Genomic DNA, 7,788 nt, shown 5'->3' on the forward strand with positions numbered 1-7,788 from the left:
TCCTGTGTCTGCAGCCTGCCACATTCAGGCCTGATCAATATTTCCCTCTGCACGTTATAACAGGGCTCGTCTTGCACATAATAAGGCTCCGCACGAGCACCTCCCACCCCAGAGAGGGGTGTGCTGAATCTAGATCCCCCGCCACAGCACTCCCCCCCCCCCCCCCCCCCCCCCGGTTCCTCCACCCCCCCTGCGCACAGCCTGCCTTGTCTTTCAGCTCAGCAGGACAGACGCTCACTCGGATGGGAAAGTGTGGAAGCGGCTGCACCACAGGTTGGTAGTGAGACAAAAAGGGTTTTTAAGTGTCAGGCAGAATCATCTCTCTCCGGGTGCTTTTCCACTGTTTCTGTCTCTCATCACCCCCTCGTTCCTCTTCTCTCTCTCTCTCTCTCTCTCTCTCTCTCTCTCTCTCTCTCTCTCTCTCTCTCTCTCTCTCTCTCTCTCTCTCTCATATTCTCTAGTTCTCTCTCTCTCTCTCTCTCATATTCTCTAGTTCTCACTTTATCCTTTTTTAATATTTTTTCCACCACATTTGCCATTTAAAGTAGCAACTTACAAGCCCCACTTTCTAACTTGTCGTGCTGGTAACTAAACGCTAAAAGATTTCATCCTGGCTTATTTCCTTAAGGAAGCGGCCATGCCTTTTAATGCTTGGCTACTACACTGCTTACAGAAGATTTGAGGAATTACTTGTGCAAGTTCTTTTTTGATTAAGGTTTTGTGTGGATTTTTATCTTAAAATGAGGATACACTTGACTTGTTTTAGTTTTGTGGTAGGATTAAAGAAATTACCAAGGGTGAAGGGATGTTTTTAAATCATATGTATAATAAACACACAATGACCTAACAGTTGTTAATAACCCAAAAATATCAAATAATTTACCTAAACTGATTGCTCAAACAACATAACATAAGCAATTTAATAAAAGAGGAGAAAATAAATATATTCAAGGATTCAAATTGCATGGTAAAATTAGACACTGCTCTTTTCTCTTACATGCCAACCAAACCTGAGACCTGTAATTGGTTAGTTCGAAGTACACCTCAAAGGGCTTGCCATCATTACTGGCAGACAAAAAAGACAGAGTCAAGGGGGGGGTAGAGAAGAGAACGATTCCACACAATTTTCTATCCCTGACGAACAAAGCTTGCTGAAGAACTAAAGAAGGTATGAACATGAAGACTTCTTTAGATGCACACTGTAGAGCAAGGAGAAAACATATCAAAGTGTCTCTTTTTTAGTCATGTACTGGGTTTGTGCAAAAGACAGAACCCTCAGAAAAAAGCTGAGCTCTTTTATTCCGCACCAGTGCCGTTTATTTACAGACAAACAAAGCCAGGACAACTAAGCAGGAAGCATACGGTTAATGGTCACATTTGTCATTTTTTTGGCTACCATCTACAAACACACAAAGAGGCAATTATCATTTAAAATGTGTCCTGGGACTCAGAGATACTATGGCCATTAATACCGGTAGCTGTTTGCTGTTGGCTGAAACTGGGCAGGACTAAAAGGCATGCTGTCATATAGTCACAAAAAAATGTCCAGAACATTGGCCAATGATAAATGTGAGTGAGTGTCCTTATTGATTTGAGATCTATGTCAGCACATAGCCTGTCATGCACTGGCAAATTCTTTAACATGTACAATAAACTTACCACTAACCTCTTTAATTCTTCAGTCTTGAAAGAAAAAAATACCACAGTACAGTATATGTTTACAGCTTTCAGTTTTACTGTCTGTTCTTGAAGTCATTTGACGCTTTATTTTTTGCTATATACTTGGCTCCCCTACAGTTGCGGAGTGTTTGTATTCAACACAACTGTCATAAATACCACTTATGGCTTGCGACCTTTCCCCTGGACATGGTCCATGTGGATTTGTTTACATAACAGCAAAGATGATCTCTGAAGAGTAATGTTGACTGAGAAGTATTGCACATTTCCTACAAGCAGTAAGCTATAGTGCACAATTGCCGTAAAGCAATTTGTGATCCTCCAGGTCAGGGGAGTGAAGTTGCAAGGCTGCTTCTCCATGGTCAGGTAGCTCATGATTGGGAAGGCACACCATTCTCCCTGTTACAAGTTAGTTAACCTTCAAAATGAAGCTGTTATATCAAGGTAAGACTAAGAAAGAAAAAACTTGTATAGGATGCCTTTAACCATTTCTCTGTAAAAAGAAACACAACCATTTGCCCTTGTTTATTCACTTTTGCCACTTGTGCTTCACTGTATTCATTGGACTTATTGTGCCTTTTCGATTGAACTCTAATGCAGTGTACTGTAACATTTTTACATCCTCAAGATACTCTCCCAAGGAGCGGAGGCCTCTTCACTGAAACTGAATAGTAACCACAAGATGATATTTCAGTCCTCAAGGGATTCACAACAGACTACTTCAAAAGACAAGTCCCCTCACATCAATTCTGTCATCTTGATGTATGTGGCCATTTGTGGCATCTGAATTTAATTAACATAAAGTATTGTATCAAACAGAGGGAAACTATGCATCAAATTGACAGTCCAGTGCTATATTTCCCATGGAGTCAGTCGTGTGATCCTCAAAATAGAATTATGCTCTTCTCCATAGCACAGATCCAGTGCAAAATTGTGTGATGTCAACATTCAATATTAATGTACTTTTTAAGAGAAGGCGTTGCATTCTTACTCGCTAATGCACATCAATGAAATTTGATGCACTTAAACATGCTCAGATCAACGACGTACAGGGATTTTTTTTTTTTGTTTTTGTCATGAATCTGAAGACTGAAGATCTGTATTTCAAACCGATAATGTAAAGGATGGCACAATGCGCTCTCAGGATGAGAATTGCGATGGCCATCACAGGTTTAAAGATGTATTCAATATGGTACAGATTGGTGAAGCAGTGGTAATATTATGAGAAACTATGATTGCTCTGACTCCATAAAATTAAGAACTTGACCTTGAATAATTAGTTTATCCACTATAGAAGAGCAATGGCATGGCATACAAGAAGAAATATATGAATGGTGGGTAAATTAACAGTTTATTACCTGTAAACCATGCCAAAAGGTAGATGTGTGACCAATATCAATTAACACTGAATAAGGTAAAACACAGATATATACTGTAACAAAAGCACGAAGTACTGTAAGCTTAAGCAAACAACAAACTTAAACTTAAAAATCACAAGTTAGAATGTTAAATACACCAGATAAGTCATCATACAGTAAAAGAAAGACCAAACCCAAAAGTAAGGAGAGAGAGAGGTCAGAGAGCGCAAGGCCTCCTCGAGAAGACCAGAAGAAATCAAGAGGCCGAATAGTGGAGAGCCAAAGAAAAGAGAGTCCAGAGGTGAGAAGAATCTTCCCTAAAATCTAAAAACAACAATCTGAGAGTAGGGGGTGTGGGCACATCTCATTAGAGAATGCATAAAATATCCCAGGTTACAGAAACATCATGCATTAACTTTACTGTTCTACAACTGGCAATACTGTATTTCTCGCATGGAGACTTTTAAAAATTATATCAAACACGAGCAGATTATAATTTCTCTTTTGACAAATATAGTTAGAGTTCATGTATTTCCCTGTGGTCCAGGAGAGGCCCGGGACTAAGTTAGGCCCTCAGCTGGGTGACGAGAACCGAGACCAAATGGCAGCTGAAACCAGAGACTTTCTAGTTCACTGTATGTATAAACGGGGGTGCTGTTGATCACAAAGGCGAGACCATGAGACCTTCCCACTGATTTAGGTCTTTTGGCCTTACAATAACTTTAAGTTAGAAACTTGAAGTTAATGTGGAAGCTGCATAGTTGTATTGCTATCAATCTCCTCAGTCAGACAATAATCTTTGATCTTCCTAGCGTTTATCAGTTTTGATTCTCTCCTTCTGCTACTTTAGAAGTTTACCTTTAGTGGATCATGCCACACAGAAATGGTTCACTAGCTCTCTGTGGCCTTGAGTCAGTGTACCCCACAAAATTGATGTTTTAGATCAGACCATACTTCATTTGAAATCAAGTGGCCATTGAATCACTTTTTCTGGCAATTTGGAAAGCTGGCAAGACCCTTAAAATTGGTGCACATAAGGATAAGATCCACACCATTTGTCAAGCCAAACCATTTACTGTTGAATTACAGAATTCTTATCAGAATTTGTATTTTTTTCCTTTTTATTAAATGAAGCACAAAATGTAATGGAAGATGTGTTGGTCTTACTTGGCAGTTAAGTGCACATGTCTTGCCACTAACATGACATTTTTAGGTTCTAAAACATTTGCCACTGTTTTAGGTATGGCTATGGTGTTAAGGTCCAGACTAACCTTACTTGGAGAATGTAGCTATAAATGTATTTATGTCAAAAATCTAGGTAGTGTTAAGAAGGTTTCAAAAACCAGGCCCAGTCTTTTGTCAGGTTCTATCTATCTATCTATCTATCTGTCTGTCTGTCTGTCTGTCTGCCTGTCTATCGTGTCTATCAAGGTCATACTTGAGAAATCAATGAATGTGTGGTGTACACCTGCAGTGTGGATATTATCCACACAAAAAACACCTAGTTAATACCATTATTATAGGAATATTACCATAGCATACTACTACACAGGCTATATTAATTTCCATTGCTGTAATCAACTTGATCAACTTAAACTTCAGTTCAGATCAGTTCTTTTCAGATAAGATTATTTTCACTTGGTTACTGTAACTTGGAGACAACAATCTTGTCTTCCAGCCAACTGTTGGTATGATATTGGTGGCTAGGCCACAGAACACAGGGAATGGGGCCCATATCTGATGTCCAGTGGTGTTCAGTCAACTGTTGGAGCAAGGCCCTGTGACAAATTCTGACTCCATACCTAAGCGGTTTAAAGCATAAGAGGCTTTCACCCCCTCCACACACACACACACACACACACACACAGAGAGAGTCACATCAAAAGTAGCTACAGGCAAAAAGAGAATGATCCAATGATGACTATACTGGCATGTCAGCACCTTAGTTCTTAAAAGAAAAAAAATAAATCTGTCAAGGTGGAATCATAGGTTTGACAGTCTTATCTCAAGTGTAATAACAAAATTTGACTGGCCCCATCTAAACCAGCTATGCGTCCAGCCATCCATGAACAAAACACTGCCCATCCTCAACTGTCAACACATGCTCTGTGTGTGTGCAGGCTGCCAATTAAAGGGGGGAAAAGGAATATGCATGAGTGACCAGTCATTTCCAATGTAATTAGCAGAAAAGTACCTGTCACGCTTATTACAATTATTGATTGCAGGGATGGCAGGGCCCACTTGAAAATGCACGCTCCAGTTCAAGGGGAAGGCGAGTGTGAAAGATGCCGGAGAGAGGCTGCCGAGGCAGACGGCGCTGGGAACTCCGGGAGCAGCTGTCACTACAGGCATCCGCAGGAAGCGCGGCCATCTCCTGGGAGGCTGGAGCGGGTTATTATTTTTATGCTAGCGCACCTCCAGATTACCTTCTCATTATCACCACTCTGAGTTAGATACCGCTGGCAGCATCTCCATGCAGGGAGGGTTGGGGAAAAAAAAAAAAAAAACAATGAGGATTTTCCTGCTATAGCCAGCAGGGAGTTAATTCAATCATTCCCCCTTAAAAGCTGTCTGCTGTTACAATTGTAACTATATGGGTGGATCAGAAGGAGGATCCTCCCCTCTTCAAAAAAAAAAAAGTACTTTCAGGGTTTTAGTGAGAAAGCTAGAGGCAGGTGCTAATTTTAGTCCTACCAGAGACAATTAATGATCTTATTTAGCACAAAATGGGCGAATGCAAAATAGTGCCCAATTATATGTTGAGATCTTTAAAACGAAGACACGAAAGCAAAATTAGTGTCTTCTGTAATAACAGGATGGCAAAATTGCACATAATTAATACTTACCTGTGCAGTGTAATGCTGTTAACTTCAATGTAGAAAGGTATAATGGGAGTCTTTTGAGGTTTCATGTTGTAACAGTTGATTTTGTTATGCTTGACCTCAATCATGACAGTGTCAACTGATAAAGCTGATGTCAATAGGACGGGGTGTTGTGGGATAGGCTGAGACAATAGGACGTGGTGTTGTGGGATAGGCTTTGCTATAGTTATTATTATTATGACCGCCGCGCATCGAAGCGGCGGTCATATAGGTTTAGTCAGATTTTTTTTTTTTTTCTTTTTTCTTTTTCGCATGTCCAAATTTCCGTCAAGGATTCCTGGGACACTGTAAGACCGGGGTACACAAAACTTGGTGGGCATGTAACCCCACATGGATAGCATGGAACCTCCTGTTTTCGTTTTGATCTGTAGACCCCCCGAAAGGAGGGTAGGGCAGACACAGTTTTCTGTGAATATCTCGAGAATCGTAGGGTTTAGGAGGACCATTTTTTTTTGTATGTTGATCTCAAAGGGCCATGTCAACCCATTTCATAACCACTCATTTCATGTATAGCGCCACCTAGTTAAACACAAAAAAGTAAAAATGAGGTGTTGTAATCGCAGGTATCTGTGACCTAACATAGTCAAAACTGCACGAAATTGGAAGTGTAGGATCATTATGACACCCTCTGTATGCACGCCAAGTTTCGTGGAATTCCGTTCATGGGGGGCCACACAATAAATTAATTTATGTTACTATACACCAACTGGCCTGTAGGTGGCTGGAGACAGTTTTCTGTGAATATCTCGAGAACTGTAGGGCCTAGGAGGTCTACCTTTTTTTTTTTTGTATGTTGGTCTTAAGGGGGCATGTCAACTTATCCCATTACCACTTATTTCATGTATAGCGCCACCTAGTTAAAAATTAAAAAGCAAAACATTAGGTGTTTTCATCACAATATCTCTGGCTGACATGATCAAAACTGCACAAAATTGAAAGTGTACAATCATTATGACACCCTCCGAATGCATGCCAAGTTTCGTGGACTTTCGTTCATGGGGGGCCTTACAATAAAATAATTTATGTGTACATGTAGTGACCGTACACCAACAAGGATTCCCGGGACACTGAAAGACCGGGGTACACGAAACTTGGTGGGCATGTAACCCCATATGGATAGCATGGAACCATCACTTTTTTTTGAACCATCGCATGTGCATGCGTGGGGTTGTATAAAATGTGAAATAAACATGTGAAATCTATGAACTAATCATGTTTTGGTACTTGTTGTCTAGCAGATACCACTGAGAATTGAGTGTGCATAATGCAATTCAGTGAGACAGTTAGAATCATATGCCTTTCAGCGTGACTTATTTTTGTGGAAAACATGTGCTGGACTTGGCGGCGGTCATATTGTGTACCGCTCTGCGGTACATCTAGTTAAATCCAGGATCAAGTCTGAATGTCTAAATCCAACAACTATCACTGAGTTGATTGATTAATAAAATGTTTTTTAATGAAAAATGGACAAAAAGTTGTTGTGATAAAAAAAACAAAAAAACAATTGAATTAATACAGGTTATTTAATCTCTGTTTGTGATTCTTAGAGGCCGTACTGTATTATCAGTGACTTCATTTCAAATTTGGTTTTGTGTGCATGGGTCTTGTGTTTTGTTGTGACAGTGTCCTCACACTTTGCTGCGCACTGCCACCCTCATGTGCTGCGCCTTGCCTGTGGCACAAGAAGAATTAAATTGTGCCACATCTATTCCATGAAAATAAGGAATGGACCTTGGTGCCAGTTTGTACCCTCTGTGCCAGTCTCTGTGCTGCCTGAATGGGCACCCTCACTCCTATGCCACATTGAGTGTTCAAATGTCAGAACTGTTTATGGTTTTGTTTACACTTTACATAACTAATGACTTGTGTGA

The 7,788-nt window shown here is 40.3% G+C and overlaps 1 long non-coding RNA gene across 1 annotated transcript; it reads left to right on the plus strand.

Moving 5' to 3' along the window:
• Positions 1-1,976: 1,976 nt before the first annotated feature.
• LOC121698802 lies at positions 1,977-6,011 on the plus strand. The gene is made up of 3 exons (XR_006026868.1): positions 1,977-2,121; positions 2,306-2,439; positions 5,261-6,011. It is a non-coding gene; the product is annotated as an uncharacterized LOC121698802 (long non-coding RNA).
• Positions 6,012-7,788: the final 1,777 nt, after the last annotated feature.

The sequence above is a fragment of the Alosa sapidissima genome, chromosome 23, assembly GCF_018492685.1.
Source record: "Alosa sapidissima isolate fAloSap1 chromosome 23, fAloSap1.pri, whole genome shotgun sequence".
NCBI lineage: Eukaryota > Metazoa > Chordata > Actinopteri > Clupeiformes > Clupeidae > Alosa > Alosa sapidissima.